At 45.7% G+C, this 17,387-nt stretch overlaps 1 long non-coding RNA gene across 1 annotated transcript; it reads left to right on the top strand.

Annotated features, from left to right (window-relative positions):
* The first annotated feature begins 23 nt into the window (after window positions 1-23).
* Window positions 24-16,172, top strand: LOC141173784 (uncharacterized). Its single transcript, XR_012252670.1, has 3 exons — window positions 24-209; window positions 11,469-11,656; window positions 16,103-16,172. It is a non-coding gene; the product is annotated as an uncharacterized lncRNA (long non-coding RNA).
* The last annotated feature ends 1,215 nt before the right edge of the window (window positions 16,173-17,387 follow it).

The raw sequence follows: 17,387 nt of genomic DNA, 5'->3' as shown, positions 1-17,387 counted from the left end.
TTTTTAGGCAATCGTCCACCATGGGGGATTTTATCTAAGACTTACAACGATTTTAAGAACAATCTAACTGACACTTATGTAACATATATCTTGGTGCAAAATGTAACACGGAGATCTGTGCGGTCAAATGAGCTGGATGTTCAAGTGGGTGATGGAACAAAGATTCATTCCTATGTCAATGGTCCACTTGACTCCAAGTTACCATACAGGTATCTTAACTACTTTTTTTGTTATCAAAGACATCAGAGCAGAACCAATTCTAGCTTTTCTTTTGGCTAATGCAAAAATTGTTACCCCTCCTCCTCCCCCCCCCCCAGAAAAAAAATCATACTGGCGGTCATGTGATGTAATTATTCATATCTGTGACCCGCTGGAGGAATTTTAGACAATTTATCCAAATCAAATCACAAATTATTTAGGTTTGTAAACTCGATGAATTGCGAAAAATTCAAACCGCACTTGATTCATACCGAATCACTTTGCGTATCTCTATCTGACTGCTGTTAGGTAGCGGCATGGAATCCTCAGAGCCATTATCAAACCTTTCACTGGTGCAGTGAGACCTGGGTTCCTCTTGGTTCAAGACAATGCCTGGTGTTTTTGAGGAGAATTTGTGTGTGTGTGTGTGTGTGTGTGTAGGCAGTTCTTGTGTAAAGGTGGAGAAGTCATGCAACACTCCCTCTGAAGACTTTTGCAGTAATTGTTACATGTTCAATGTATTTGTGTTACATGTAGAGATGAGCGGTGTTCAACTCGAACTGTTTGCCAATCTCAAATTCGAACTGTTTTGGGCGGTGTTCTTGTCGTTCGACGAACTCGAACGATTTGCAAAAAATTCGGCTGTTCGAGGTTATGTTCGATAACTGTTCATGCATCAAAAGCGTAACTGGATTTTTTCACAGTAATACTGTTAATTAGTGATGAGCGAGCATGCTCGCCACTGCTCGGTACTCACCCGAGCATCTCAGTACTCGAGCGATGCTCGGGCGAGAGCTCGGGTCCCCGTCCTGCATGTTTGGCGCTATTTAGAGCACCAATCATGCAGGGATTGTCTGCCACTCACTGTAATGTCACAGCCATGGTGGTTGTGGCATTACAGTGATTGCCCAAATCGATGGGAACAGTGCTCACAGTGAAACATGAAAAGCTGGCTATTGATCAGCGGCATACATCAGTACCCGACAATTTAGAACTGAAAGAATAGAGCATCACACATAGATTAGATACATAGAAACATGTCAGTCACATATATAAGAAGTACAGTGATAGTGTTGGTTACTGTACTTTTCATTTAGTGTTAAAATAAAGGATTTATTAAAAAAAAATTGGCGTGGGGTTCCCCGTAATTTTAGTCTCTAGCGGAGGTTAAGCAGATGGCTGGGGCCGATGTTTGAAGCCTGGGAAGGGGATAATACCCACGGAGCTTCCCAGGCTACTAATATCAGCCCCCAGCTGAATACCTAGCCTTTACTAGCTATTAAAATGGGGGACCCAAAGAAAAAATGACGTGGGGTCCCCCCTATTTTAATAGCTAGCAAAGGCTAGGCAGACAGCTGGGGGCTGATATTAATAGCCCAGGAAGGGTGCCATGAATATTGGCCCCCTCCCAGGCTAGAAACACCATCCGTCAGCCGCCCCAGAAATGGCGCATCCATAGGATGTGCCAATTCTGGCACTTAGCCTCGCTCTTCCCACTGCCCTGTAGCGGTGGCTGTGGGGTAATAGGGCTGGGGTTGATGTCAGCTTATAATGCCAGCTGACATCAAGCCCAGGTTAGTAATGGAGAGGCGTATATGAGACGCCCCCATTACTAACCCCATAGTGAAAGTTAAAAAAAAACACAAACACCCAGAATAAAGTCCTTTAATTGAAATAAAGACACAATTCTTTAATGTTCTACATTAAACCATACTTACCGTCACGTCCATTCCAGCTGAAGCCAATGTCTTCTGCAATAAAAGTAAAATAATAAACCAACCTCATCCTTACCTTTCCATGGTTCCCAGAACGGCTTCAGCTCTGCTACATTCACATGACAGGCTGGATCGCAGCAGAAAGAAGCCATCTAGCTTGCCATGCCGCAGACACTGAGAAGCGCAGGCATGCTTGCGCTCCTCAGTGTCTCACTGTGACGGCATCCAGATGAGCCGAGTTCATGTCCAATGAACTCAGCTCACCTCATGCACGTCACTGACAGCGTGGGAGAATTCTCCTGCGCATGCAGTGCCGGCAAATGACGTCACCGCTTGAGCAGGAGAATTTTCCCACGCTGGGACGGCATTGGGATGGCAGACTGGATGGTAGCAGAACGCTGCCATCTAGCATGCCATCCTTCAGAGACACTGCAGAGCGCAGGCATGCTTGCGCTCTGCAGTGTCTCTGAAGGATGACAAGCTGGATGGTAGCGCTCTGCTGCGATCCAGCGCTTCAGAGACTCTGCAGGTAGCGCTTCAGAGACACTGCAGAGCGCAAGCATGCCTGCGCTCTGCAGTGTCTCTGAAGGATGGCAAGCTGGATGGCAGCGTTCTGCTACCGTCCAGCCTGCCATCTCAATGCCATCCAAGCGTGGGAAAATTCTCCTGCTCAAGCGGTGACGTCATTTGCCGGCACCGCATGCGCAGGAGAATTCTCCCACGCTGTCAGTGACGTGCATGAGGTGAGCTGCGATCCAGCCTGTCATGTCAATGTAGCAGAGCTGAAGCCATCCTGGGAACCATGGAAAGGTAAGGATGAGGTTGGTTTATTATTTTACTTTTATTGCAGAAGACATTGGCTTCAGCTGGAATGGGCGTGACAGTAAGTAGAGTTTAATGTAGAACATTAAAGAATTGTGTCTCTTTATTTCAATTAAAGGATTTTATTCTTGGTGTTTGTGTTTTTTTTTAACTTTCACTATGGGGTTAGTAATGGGGGCGTCTCATATACGCCTCTCCATTACTAACCTGGGCTTGATGTCAGCTTGCATTATAAGCTGACATCAACCCCAACCCTATTACCCCACTGCCACCGCTACAGGGCAGTGGGAAGAGCGAGGCTAAGTGCCAGAATTGGCACATCCTTTGGATGCGCCATTTCTGGGGCGGCTGATGGCTGGTGTTTCTAGCCTGGGAGGGGGCCAATATTCATGGCACCCTTCCTGGGCTATTAATATCAGCCCCCAGCTGTCTGCCTAGTCTTTGTTAGCTATTAAAATAGGGGGGACCCCACGTCATTTTTTTTTTGGGTCCCCCATTTTAATAGCTAGTAAAGGCTAGGTATTCAGCTGGGGGCTGATATTAGTAGCCTGGGAAGCTCCTTGGGTATTACCCCCTTCCCTGGCTTCAAACATCTGCCTCAGCCGTCTGCTTAACCTCCGCTAGAGACTAAAATTACGGGGAACCCCACGGCAATTTTTTTTTTTTCCGTAAATATATTTATTAAAATTTTGTCAAAGATAAGATACAACAATGAAGAAAAATAGTATACATATGAATACATGTGAATTCACATTCAGGTATAATGCAACTTTATGAAGAAACAAATCAAACTTGTAATCCTAGTGTAAGGCAGCACTTGTCATTATCCTGCGGGATACTCGCTTCGCTGCGTCAATCAACTCACATATGATAAGCTTTCCATTTTAAACAATGCTCAGCAGTTTATTACACTTCATAAACAGCTTATGTCCGGGTCCAACTCCGTGGCCCGCCGACACACTGATAAAGTCCACGAGCCCAAGTGGCAGACCGGCCCACTTGGCTCTAATTACAACCTTCCGCAAGGAAATACTAAAACAATGTCCATTTAAATGTCCATAACACACGAGTATTACCTTTGCCGACTTCAGCTGTTATAGTCCTTTCCATACGCCACCACTGTGGCTCTACGGCTTACCACACGTGGTCTCCAGCCGTCACTCCCTTTAAGGCTTACTGGCATATTACGCATATCATACCCAGGTTTCACCCTTCAGGACGCTTGTGTGGCACTCCGAGGCTTACTGGCATCCCCCACACTCTCACACAGGGATCCAGGCTTCACCTCCACCGGAGTCCACCAGGCCACTCCAGGCCTCACACGAGCGGTGTTCCCACCACATACAGGGAACAGCCTCGTGCCTCTCACACGGTGCCCACACAGGAGCTCCCCAACTCACAGGAACTCCTACACACCGGAACACACCCACACAGGAACACACAGGGTTTATATATACTGCAGCACACATACACACACAGATAGGACCTTAACTGTGTGCATAAGGACCTGTGTGATGTCACGGTCATGTGACCAGTCTGTTAAAGGGGAAGGTACATGGTCATTCAAAACACACTGAACCATTAAAGGGATGTCTGCTACATCACATATCTCCCCCCTCTGTTCAAACTTGTGGGGTTGAACACATAATATACACAAACAGTCTATATCCCACAGTTCACACTGAGACCATGCACTTGACCCTTGCGTTGTCCAGCCCCTGGAACATTAGTCATTGACATTAGCCCACTCCTTAGGGACCTACCATCTGTCAATGTCATCGACTCCGTCAAGTCACATTTCCGGGTCGTAAACTTGTCAGACTTCCCTCGCTCCCAGCGGCTCCCCCGCTCCCAGCGGTCAGTCGTAACCTTGTCAGGTCTCCCCTGCTCCCAGCGGTCAATACAACAGTGTGACTCCACATAGTTCCGTCCTCTATTGCGTCGATTGTATGGGCCACTCAACCCTGAGTCACTGGAGGTCTCACTACCTCCAAACCCACTCCCAGGACATCTTGAAAGGTCCCTAACCTCAGCTGCTCTGATATTTAGGGAGCCCTTTCTCTGTCTGGTCTCACACTTTCTAGACGGCTGCCATCTTCTGCTGCTCAGATGATGCTGTCTATCCACTCGCAGTCTAGCGAGATTCAACTTTTCCACCTCTCGCAGGTACGTTACTCGGTACTCCACCAGCATGCTCATATCTGCAAGACTTTCTTCCGTTCCTACAGCGTAGAACGACACCATGCCGTCTTCATCCGGCATCCAGTCCCGACGATCACGTGGACTGCTTACTTTTACCACACCAGACTTCTTCACCATCATCTGCATGGCTCGGCCATTTCTCCCAATGAGCTCTCTCACCAGAACACGAGGCACCCGGATGACCTCTTCTCGCAGACTGTGAGCCTTTCTCATTAGCTCCAGTTGTCTAGCGGCTTGCTCCGTCTTCAACCGGAGAAACCGCTTCGTGCGAATACATCGCCAATGTATGTCACTCAGGAACGCCACCCTCTTCACTGTGACTTCAGTCGTGGACAGGACCACCAGCTGTCTAGCCTCTGAGGTCAAGTACACCTTACAGGCTCCCACAGCCTTCTTAAACTCCTCATGCACGAACTCACGGGTGCATTCTTCCCTCAAGTCCTCGGGTACATCTACGAGGCACTTGTACCGAGACGTTTCGGTCTCACCAGTGGTTCCCAGACGATCAACCAGCTCAGGTTTCAGGGACCACTGCTTTCCAGCATCTTCACCCTGTATGCTTCCCCTGAGCTGACTCACAGCTACAACTTCACAACTTTTCATCTTGACCACCTCCACTTCACCTTTATCTTCCAACACCATACTCTTAGCTCTCCTCAGGTCCACCTTCTCATGGTCTAAGGGAGTAAGTGCAACTTGTTTGCCTTTTGCCTTCTCCAAGGAGACCTCGTTCACCACGTGACACTTTGCTAGGCGACCTTTGAGCTCTAAAACTTCTGCTTCCAGCTCAGTTACACGCCTCTCAGCAGTCCATCTCTGAAGCTCTTCCTGCTTCAACTGCTCTTCCAGCAGCAGAGCTCTCTCAGACCTCTCCGTCTCCAATGCGCCCACTCGGCTCTCAATAGCCAGTCTCTCACGCTTCTCTTGCGTCCACTGGGTTTGTAGCAACTCCTTGAGCTTCTTGATCTCGGCTCCGACATCCACCGAATCCTCCGAGCCCACATCACTCGAGGAGGTCTTTGCTTCATACCTCCCATCACCAGCGGTCAACTCCTGGCCCTGGTCTGTGGCTTTTCCGATGGACTCCTCCATCTTCTCTCGCTCAGCTTCCATCTTGCTGACTGTTTCCTTAAGGTACGTCTCCGCCTTCTGGAGAGTATCACAGGACATCTGTAGCTCCTTCACCTGAGCTTCCAGATCTAGGGTCTTTCCCCGGAGATCATCATTCTCGTCACGGATATCTTGCAGAGTGGTCTCAACCACTTGGCGCACTTGATCTGCATCCGCCTTATCCTCCTCTAGTTTTTCCTTCACCTTGAGGAGATCCTCATAATCTCTCTTACTCTGTTGCAGTTCCCTACTGCGTTCACCACACTCCTTCTTGGAGTCAGACAGTTCCCGGTTGAACTGTTCGCGCAGTCGTACCAGGCCTGGATCTCTTCCAGAACCTCCATCCTGCCGCGCCTCCTTCTCAAGCTTCAATTGCAAAACCTCTTCCTTGATTTTGCGGCGGTCCTCCTTAATTGCGTGGAACATCTCCTTCCACTGGACAACTTCCTCGTTGCTTCCCTTTAGATCTCGCTGTAAGTTCTTCACAACCTGGTATACCCTCTGCCGTTCAGACTCCAGGCTCTGCTGGTCTGAGGACACGTTCTCCAGGTCCGTCACCTCCTCTTCTGCCACTGAAGGAGGATCCACACTTGAAACAATGGTACACACCATTACATTTTCTTTACTTTCACTTTCAGCAAAGAGTACAGGAGCAACCTTTTTGTGGCCCCTGCGCCGTCTACGATGAGAGGTGGACTCTCTCCCCTCGTCTAGCCCCTCCTGACTGACCTCTCCCTCTACTTCCGTAGTGTCACCGTCAGCTATGGGGTCTGTGTCACTCCCCATGATGTTGTGGACTACCAGGTCACCTCCCACTTTGACTTCACCCCCTTCCACTGGAGCTACCCCGTTATCAACGGTCACCTGGTCATTTTTAGGAGGTGCCAACCCACAATCATCAACAATTTCCAGTTTTTTACACTCCACACTCTTGTGAAAATCCGCCCCCTTTTTAGACTCCGCCCCCTTTTTAACAACCACACCTCTAAGGGAATTTTTACAAACAAAATCAGCGACAGTGTTAGGACTCAGTTCACAAGATCTCTTACCACCTCCCCGGGCACTCTGAGACAACACGGGCGCCCCCGGAGAGTCCATAGAATGGTCCACGGCCGCCATTCTATACGGTGCCCACAGCTCCTGCGGTTCCCGCATCATGTCCAGTAAGAGTTTCTCAAATACCTGCTCCGGTCCCAACCGGCCCTTCAAACGCTCATTAGCTCCAGACACCTCTCTTGCTTTGCTCACAGCCATCACGGTACACTGTTCACACTTGAACTTCACCGCTCTCCCCGAAAAAATTTTCGTGGCCCCGCCGAGCCACCGCAAAACAGGATTTGAGTTCGATGTCAATCTTCACAACCCCGCCGAGTTGCAGCAAGATGCTTTGAACTTCGTGAGCCCCGCCGAGCCACAGCAAACCAGGTTTGAGTTCGACGACAACCTTCACAACCCCGCCGAGTTGCAGCAAGATGCTTTGACTTTCGTGAGCCCCGCCGAGCCACAGCAAACCAGGTTTGAGTGCGACAACGACCTTCACAACCCCGCCGAGTTGCAGCCAGATGCTCCACCACACTCGTCAACCTGTGCAGTTGCTCCCAGCAACCAGACTGCAGTTGCTCCCAGCAACCAGACTGCAGTTGCCCCTAGCAACCAGACTGCAGTTGCTCCCAGCAACGAGACTGCAGCTGCCCCTAGCAACCAGACTGCAGTTGCCCCTAGCAACCAGTCTGCAGTTGCCCCGAGCAACCAGACTGCAGCTGCCCGCATTCTCAAACCACATGTAAGGCAGCACTTGTCATTATCCTGGGGGATACTCGCTTCGCTGCGTCAATCAACTCGCATATGATAAGCTTTCCATTTTAAACAATGCTCAGCAGTTTATTACACTTCATAAACAGCTTATGTCCGGGTCCAACTCCGTGGCCCGCCGACACACTGATAAAGTCCACGAGCCCAAGTGGCAGACCGGCCCACTTGGCTCTAATTACAGCCTTCCGCAAGGAAATACTAAAAAATGTCCATTTAAATGTCCATAACACACGAGTATTACCTTTGCCGACTTCAGCTGTTATAGTCCTTTCCATACGCCACCACTGTGGCTCTACGGCTTACCACACGTGGTCTCCAGCCGTCACTCCCTTTAAGGCTTACTGGCATATTACACATATCATACCCACACTCTCACACAGGGATCCAGGCTTCACCTCCACCGGAGTCCACCAGGCCTCTTGTGTGGCACTCTGAGGCTTACTGGCATCCCCCACACTCTCACACAGGGATCCAGACTTCACCTCCACTGGAGTCCACCAGGCCACTCCAGGCCTCACACGAGCGGTGTTCCCACCACACACAGGGAACAGCCTCGTGCCTCTCACACGGTGCCCACACAGGAGCTCCCCAACACACAGGAACTCCTACACACCGGAACACACCCACACAGGAACACACAGGGTTTATATATACTGCAGCACACATACACACACAGATAGGATCTTAACTGTGTGCATAAGGACCTGTGTGATGTCACGGTCATGTGACCAGTCTGTTAAAGGGGAAGGTACATGGTCATTCAAAACACACTGAACCATTAAAGGGATGTCTGCTACATCACACTAGATATCTCGGGTTGGACTCATCTTGTCCAAACACCACTTAGTAAATTTTAAACTAAACATTCTTAAATTGTGTAGGAAAAGGACAGTGAAGAAGAAACAAAGTCAGGAAAAGAGAAAGGAAAAGAAATAGAGACAAAAGATTGGAAGTGGGGAAAAGGGGGGGGAGGGGCAAAACCAGCCTCGGTCTCGATTACCTTATATGGAGGTTATGAGGACTCACTTAACCTGTCCCGAAACTCTAAGCTCACCTTGAATGTCTCCCAAAGGAACCATGTTTGGCCCTGAACGGTCACAGAGTCGCTATCTTGAGTCATCATCGACTCCATGCAGCCCAATCTATCCATTTCGGACACCCACTCAACCGCAGATGGAACCCTCACCGCTCTCCAGTATTGAGGGATAATTGTTCTGGCCACCACTAAGCAGAACCTCAGAATTCCCTTCTTAATGGTTGTTATAGACCCAGGAATCAATGAAAGGAGGGCAATTTGAGGGGATGGTTCACAGTGGACACCCGTCATCAAGCGAAAGGCATTAAAAACCGCACCCCAAAATGGACGCAGAAGCCTACAAGACCACCATATAAGAAGCATAGACCCCTCCTCATTGTCACATCTCCAGCATGTATTCGGGATTGCAGGATTGGATTTATGGAGAAGCAGAGGACATCTATACCAGCGTGTTAAAATTTTATAATTTTTCTCTTGTGATCTGCAAGAGACAGAGATCTTGTGAGTAAGGGTAAAGATCTTCAGGCAGTCAGCTTCAGAGAGGGTAGTCTGCAAGTTTCCCTCCCATGCTGTAATAAAGCTAGGGGTGTCAATAGATACCGTTTCCAGGATCAAATTATAAAGCAAGGAGACTGTGTGGGTAGGGCCCTCTGTAGACAGCATCAAGGACTCAAATCGGGTCGGTCTGTTAAAAGAAATACCTGAGAGGAAGTCCTTCAACTGGGTGAATTCAAACCAAGATCGTGGCCTGCCATGGCATATGTCCCCTAACTCCCCCACATCGGAGAGCCCAGAGAGTCTGTCCGCCACCTGTCCCAATCTCACCTGGTCATCAGACCTCCAACATAAAAACGTAGTCCTATCCCTCGCTGGGGGGAAATCAATGTTGTCGAAGAGGGGGCTTAATCTGCACGGTGTATTACTAAATTTCAGTTTCCCCCGATTTCTATCCCAAAATCTCAGCACTATCTGTGTAAGTGGTGGAAAGTCTGAGATCGGGGGCTTAGAATTGGCACCACACCATGGTGCCCAATGTAGAGAGCCAGGGGAGAGAAGTTTTTCTACAGTCACCCACTGTTTGTGCAGGTCATTATATCTCCAGTCAACCAATCTAGACAAGAGAATAGCTTGATAGTATCGTTTGAAATTAGGGAGACCTGTGCCCCCCTGTGTCTTGGATCTAGTCAAAACCGAGAGCCTAATTTGGGGTCTACGAGCGCCCCAAACAAAACTATTGATAGCAGATTGTAAACGATTAAAAAAATAATCAGGTATTGCTATTGGGGCAGTTGCCAATTTTTTTTTTAATAAATCCTTTATTTTAACGCTAAATGACAAGTACAGTAACCAACACTGTCACTGTACTTATTATATATGTGACTGACATGTTTCTATCTATCTAATCTATGTGTGATGCTCCATTCTTTCTATTCTAAATTGTCGGGTACCGATGTATGCTGCTGATGACTTGCCGGCCGGCTTTTTTAAAGAGACGGGTGCATGAAAACACTAATGCTCTATTCTATTCTATTCTATTCTATTCTATTCTGAGCAGCTTGTCAGCTTTTGGACACCTTTGAAGGTGTTTTCTATGTGTTTCTATGTGTTTTTGTTTGCCTGCCATTGGTTTTAACGGTGTTCGACGAACCGTTCGACGAACATGCCGGTGTTCAACGAACCGAACCGAACGCGAACACTACGGGGGTGGCTCAACACTAGTTACATGTTCAATGCATTTGTGTTCATTTTTCCAGATCTGGGCTGTAAAAGTAGGCAGCTAGAGATTAAGGGGTTAACACCTGGCCAGCCTAGATGGTGGGATGATTTGCAAGAAATCTAAGGGAGTAATTTCTGGTTTTAGTTAGTGGAGTTTTAGATGGAGAAAAAGGACACTCTCAGTCAGACCTGCAGTGTGTGTGTAAAAGAAAAGACATATACAGTACGGAGGCAGCAAGTTAGCAACTCCTAGTGGGGCCAGATCCTTTTACAGAAGGGAACTTGGGGCAGAAGTTGGGGGAGGGCTGAAGGGAGCTGAATATACAAGTTTATTATTTTTTGAAACCGCCAACTCGGCAGATTCAATGCAAATCAAATCTCCCTCTGCACTCCAGTAGCAGCACAACTGGTACTGTAGCTAATGGGAGGTATCTTCAGGCAGCAGCTTTCAGGAGTCCTGCCGCTTCTCTAAGATGCTGTAAGCTACCACCTGACATGAAATGCTCAACTCTCCTTACGGCAGATGCGGGCCTGCATTCAGGACGACATCTAAGAGCTTTTTATTCTAAATCTTCTGTTTCCTGGCTATAATAAAGTACTGATCTATTATTCTTAAAGAAAATAACTAAATATTGACAGTGAAATAGTTGTATGGGACAAAAGTTTCAGTTTCATCCACATCCTGGTGACCGAAAGGGTCCCAAAGAATAAAAACATATGACACGTTATGTTTGGGGTTGACCCCACTGCGAAAGTTATATTGAGGCTTCATGTTACTCCCGAGAATGTGAGCCTATTTGCTTTGTCACCCCTTTAACAAACTACACTAATTACTATAATCATCTCCTGATTTTCAGGGTTAGCATCGCTGGCTTTACTGAGATCAGGTACGACCCAAACACAGACACCATCAAAGAAGAACAATCTCTGGTTTCTTTCACAAGTTACACTGATTCTATCTCCTTAACAATCACAATGACTACAACAACTACAACTTCTAATAATACAACCTTAATATTTGGCTCCGTGGAACGGTCTAATGCAGGTAAATAACAGATATACTTATCTACTAATGTATGCATATTACCCCGCCAAAATTACTTATTTTACATTTTTTTATTCAAGATAACATCTTGAAAACATTAATCCCCTTCAAAACACTGCCCATTAGTTAATATGCACTTGTCCCAACAGTTTTTCCACTGTTCAAAACATTTTTTATATTCTTCTGCTCTATTTTTTCTATATTTTATTTGCCCAACCAAACCCCCTGCGACTTTTTCTTATTCCCAAGAATGAAGAAAAACCTAAAGGGAAAGCATTTTCAGGATGTAGAAGAGGTTAAGAAAAAATAGCTGGAGACACTTAGCATTAATTCAGAAGAATATAAAAAATGTTTTGAACAGTGGAAAAACTGTTGGAACAAGTGCATATCATCTACTGTACAGCATTTTGAAGGGGATTAATGTTTTCAAGATGTTATACTGAATAAAAAAAATTATATAAGTAATTCTCATTTTTTGGGGGTACCTCCTCGCATATTTATTCCTTTTATACATTTATTAAAGAGATGGTCCGGAACCAACATTTATTTTAATTCTAAATGTCTATCTATTTAATGTCATAATCTAATATACTTTTAAAAAAGTCCCTATCATTTACTACACTAACTGCTTTATTATTTTTTTTTTTACTTACGTTCTGTTTGACTTTTTGTGAACCCCCAGTTCATGCTGTGATACTCAGATGAGTCGTCAACAGGGGCAGAGGTTACGGTCACTACTGAAACCTCTATTCCCACCCTGAAACAAAGTGTCATCAGTGACATTCATTTCAGGGGCTGAGCTAGTCCCCACTCTACTGAGTATACATCAGTTGTAAATTCCAACGTATGCTCAGTGCAAGCTCCCTTCTAACGGTGCAATAGTCTTCACAGTACACAGTGACAGTGCTCTCCCTGGCCGGCTCTACTTAGAAGTGACAAGGCAGCAAGAGAGCGCACTGTCTGTGCGCATTGTAAGGCTGCGTGCCCACGATGCGTTTTTCATGCGTTTCCGCTGCGGAATTTCCGCAGCGGAAACGCATCAAAAACGCTTGGTAATCTGCACCCCATGGTCCCCAATGGCATTCCGCAATGTCAATGCACATGCTGCGGATTTTTCAGCAGCGTTTCTGCAGCGCTCAATAATCCGCAGCATGTTCATTAATTTTGCGGAAGCGCAGCAGAATCGCCGCCATTGACTTGCATTGAGACGCATATAATCCGTGTCAGTACACTTGTACACACGGATTATATGCGTTTCAATGTGCGTATGGTACCCAGTTCTGGAGGAGAGGAGACTCTCATCCAGACCTGGGTACCATTGTACCTGTAAAAAAAAAGAATAAAATAATAAATAAAGTTTCACCTGTCCGGCGGCCCCTGCAGCGCTTCTCCTTCCAGGACCTGAGATGACGTTGCGGTCATGTGACCGCAGCCTGTCTTGCGATAGCCCGGCAACCAGGAAGAAGCCAGGACGAGCGCGACAGCACACGCGGCGGGGGATCGGGGGTAAGTATAGCTTTATTTTTTTATTCTTACGGTCACACTATATAAATCCATGCCGTTTGCATGGATTTATATAGTGTGACCTAGTTGTCAAGCACTTTCCAAGTGATGCTATCGCCTGGAAAGTGCTTGTCAGTCCGCATGCGGAAACGCATGCGTTAACGCATGTGAATCCACATGTGGATCCGCATGTATTCTGCAGGAAAAACGCATGCACAATCCGCGTGCGTTTTTTCTGGCAAGGGAGATGCAGAAACGCTGCAGAAATGCTCTGCTTCATTTCTGCATCATGGGCACATAGCCTAAGGAGAAAGCCCGGCATTGGGGCTGGTCTATGTTAATCAGGTTTTTTCCTTACAATGAGCACTGACAGTGTGCTCTCTTGTCGACTTGAGTATCCCAGCATGCACTAAGGGCGCTCAAATGAAGCGTCATCAAACAGGAAGTCGGTAAAAAAATATAATGCAGTTAGCGTAGTGAGGGAACAATAGGGACTTTTTAATTAAAGTATATCAGAAAATAAATTATGACATTAAATAGACATTTAGGCTATGTTTACACATGGCGCTTTTTTGATGAATTTTTATTGGCAAATTTTGAGCTGCGTTTTACGGTACCAGCAAAGTCTATGAGATTCCAGAAATCTCATGCACACATCTTGGGTTTTTTTTGATCAGTATTTTGTGCTTTGCGTGTATTTTTTCAGAATAGAGCATGTCACTTCTTTCAGTGTTTTTTCAGCATTTTTCATCCATTCAAAGCAATGGGTAGTTGAAAATACGCTGAAAAAACACACCAAAAACTCAGGTGTCAGGTTTTGCAGCGTTTTTTGTGTCAAAACCAGATTTAGATTTTTTTTTTCACTGAACTTTATGTACATGCATAAAGAGACAAAAGGACAGTGAAAAAAACGCAGCAAAAAAACAAGCAATGACCAAGTAAAAAATGCAGCAAAATACTGAACAAACCTCCTGGCAAGAGATCAGGTTTTGCTGCAGAAAAAAAATGCTAAATGTATCCATTTCTGGTTTATTAGCTTTATTACGTAAAATAAGAGCAGGAACTACAGTGAAGGAAATAAGTATTTGATCCCTTGCTGTTTTTGTAAGTTTGCCCACTGATAAAGACATGAACATTTTATAATTTTAAGGGTATGTTAATTTTCACATTGAGAGATAGAACATCCAAAAAAAATCAAGAAATCACATTGTATAAATTAGATACATTTATTTGCATTTTGCAGTGAGAAATAAGTATTTGATTCCTCTGGCAAACAACACTTAATACTTGGTGGCAAAACCCTTGTTGGCAAGCACAGCAGTCAGACATTTTTTGTAGTTGATGATGAAGGTTGCGCACATGTCAGGAGGAATTTTGGTCCACTCCTCTTTGCAGATCATCTTTAAATCATTCTGATTTTGAGGCTGTCGCTTGGCAAATCGAAGTTTCAACTCCCTCCATAAGTTTTCTATGGGATTAAGGTCTGGAGACTGGCTAGGCCACTCCATGACCTTAATGTGCTTATTTTTAAGCCACTCCTTTGTTTCCTTGGCTGTGTGTTTTCGGTCATTGTCTTGCTGGAAGACCCAGCCACGACCCATTTTTAATGTCCTGGCAGAGGGAAGGAGGTTGTCACTCATGATTTTACGGTACATGGCTCCATCCATTCTCCCATTGATTGAGAAACACCCCCAAGAAATAATGTTTCCACCTCCATGCTTGACAGTGGGGATGGTGTTCTTTGGGTCATAGGCAGCATTTCTCTTCCTCCAAACACGGCAAGTTGAGTTAATGACAAAGAGCTCAATTTTTGTCTCATTTGACCAGAGCACCTTCTCCCAATAACTCACAGAATCATCCAGGTGTTCATTGGCAAACTTCAGACGGGCCTGCACATGTGCCTTCTTGAGCAGGGGGACCTTGCGAGCACTGCAGGATTTTAAACCTTTAAGGCGTAATGTCTTACCAATGGTTTTCTTGGTGACTGTAGTCCCAGCTGCCTTAAGATCATTAACAAGTTCCCCCCGTGTAGTTTTAGCCTGATCTCTCACCTTCCTCATGATCAAGGATACCCCACGAGGTGAGATTTTGCATGGTGCTCAGATCGATGTCGATTGACAGTCATTTTGTATTTCTTCCATTTTCTTACTATTGCACCAACAGTTGTCTCCTTCTCACCCAGCATCTTATTTATGGTTTTGTAGCCCATTCCAGCTTTGTGCAGGTCTATGATCTTGTCCCTGACATCCTTAGAAAGCTCTTTGGTCTTGCCCATGTTGTAGAGGTTAGAGTCTGACTGATTAATTAAGTCTGTGGACAGGAGTCTTTTATACAGGTGACTATGTAAGACAGCTGTCTGTAATGCAGGTAACGAGTTGATTAGGAGCGTCTAACTGGTCTGTAGGAGCCAGAACTCATAATGGTTTATAGGAGATCAAATACTTATTTCTAACTGCAAAATGCAAATAAATTTATCTAATTTTATACAATGTGATTTTTGGGGGATATTCTATCTTTCAATGTTGAAATTAACCTACCCTTAAAATTGTAGACTGTTCATGTCTTTTGACAGTGGGAAAACTTACAAAAACAGCAAGGGATCAAATACTTATTTCCTTCACTGTATATGCAAGTTACTCACTAGTAGTCACAGGGTGGAGCTGCTCGGATTGATAGTCACGAGGTCCATATCCTAAACACACCCAATATGGCACTGTTGTTACCCATTTTGTGATTTATTGGGGAGTGTAATCCACATGAGCAGAAATTATGAGTGCAAACAGAGCTTTATATAAATGTAATATTTTCATAATCTCAGAGCAGGACAAGGAATTTTGACAGAAACATCATGAATCTACCCTTACTAAATGACTTATTTCCATACAGCCAGTATGTATAAATACATGTTCATTTTAGCTTTTTCTCATACATTTTTTATTTCAGGCGCTATAGCAGGAGCCATAATAGGAAGTCTTGTTGGCCTCTCTGCACTCACTGGTATCGGATTTTGGTTTTGGAAAAAAAGGTAAAACCAGAATCAGTTTTTTTATAATGTACAACTTTTCCATGGTCCAGGTAGTGTACAATAATCCCTGTAGGAAATGCTAATTGCTTCCCTAGGTGATAACAAGCTTCCTGAATGTTTCCAATACAAAAGAGCAGAATTATGAATGCAGCTCTGGAGTATTATGCATAGGAACGGTTCAAGATAAATGATGCAATTTGTTTACATACTGAAAAATTGCGTAGATGAAAATACTCTAGAAAAGCTGGAGTTTCTCAAATTATGTTCAAGAGAATATTCATCAATTACAGAAAGAGACTTTTTAGACTGATAAAGAGGCTGAGTCTAATGGTCTAAATCTTAGGTGTAGAAGGGGTAATGGAGTGTACAACAACTGCAGGCTTATGCTTTGGAGGGACTATTTTAAGAAGACAATAGGTGGCTCTGGGTTCACTATTACAGTTTGTTAATGTGCGTGTAGGTCCTCTCTAGACTGTACCGCATGACCTCTCTGATATGACTGTATTTTTCCCTATAATCCCATCCTGTTGATGATGCAGATAATGGTTGCTGTAAGTCCCAAGTCAAACAGTTAATTGTCTGACTGCCAATTCTGTTAAAGGCTGCCATTTTGCAATGTTAAAGATATGTATACAAATGATATATAGATGTTTAGCAGGGGTGCTAACTATTTGATTTTACCATGCCAAAGGGTCACAATGAAACATTAAAGGAGAGCTCTTGGTAAAACTGACACAATACGTTAAGGAGCATAAGTCATGGGCTTCACTAGGTATAGTGACGCGCCCCCTGGGCCTGTGCTGCTGCTGCTGTGCAGGGGGAATACCCGGAGCCGGATCTGATAGGGGTAGTAGTCCTCGTGGCGGTGACCCGGTCCGTGCCCAGGGTGTCAAACCAAGTGGCAGAACTTAGAATAAGATGTTATATTGTTCGACTACGCCACCCGTTGATTGCGGCTATGAAGCCGCCGCTGCAGGGCAGACCGCTGAGGCCGGTGGTACGGGTGTGCAGCGTGGATAGTATAACCCCCAACGGGAGGGGTATGGCCTCAGGGCAGCAGACGTGGATGATGGGGATAGCAGAATTGCACGCAGGCACTAGGAACCACTCAGAGACGGTGCGGTGTAGTTCAGGGTCTTTACTGGTGGCAAAGGTAGACCCTCCCGGGAGTACTGGCTAGCGATCGGGGCCTGGTCAGTCTGT

This window comes from Phyllobates terribilis, unplaced genomic scaffold (genome assembly GCF_046119375.1).
Source record: "Phyllobates terribilis strain yellow unplaced genomic scaffold, ASM4611937v1 Scaffold_13__5_contigs__length_258822181, whole genome shotgun sequence".
NCBI lineage: Eukaryota > Metazoa > Chordata > Amphibia > Anura > Dendrobatidae > Phyllobates > Phyllobates terribilis.
The sequence above is the reverse complement of the archived record's forward strand: the minus strand, read 5'-3'. Positions and strand labels throughout refer to the sequence as shown.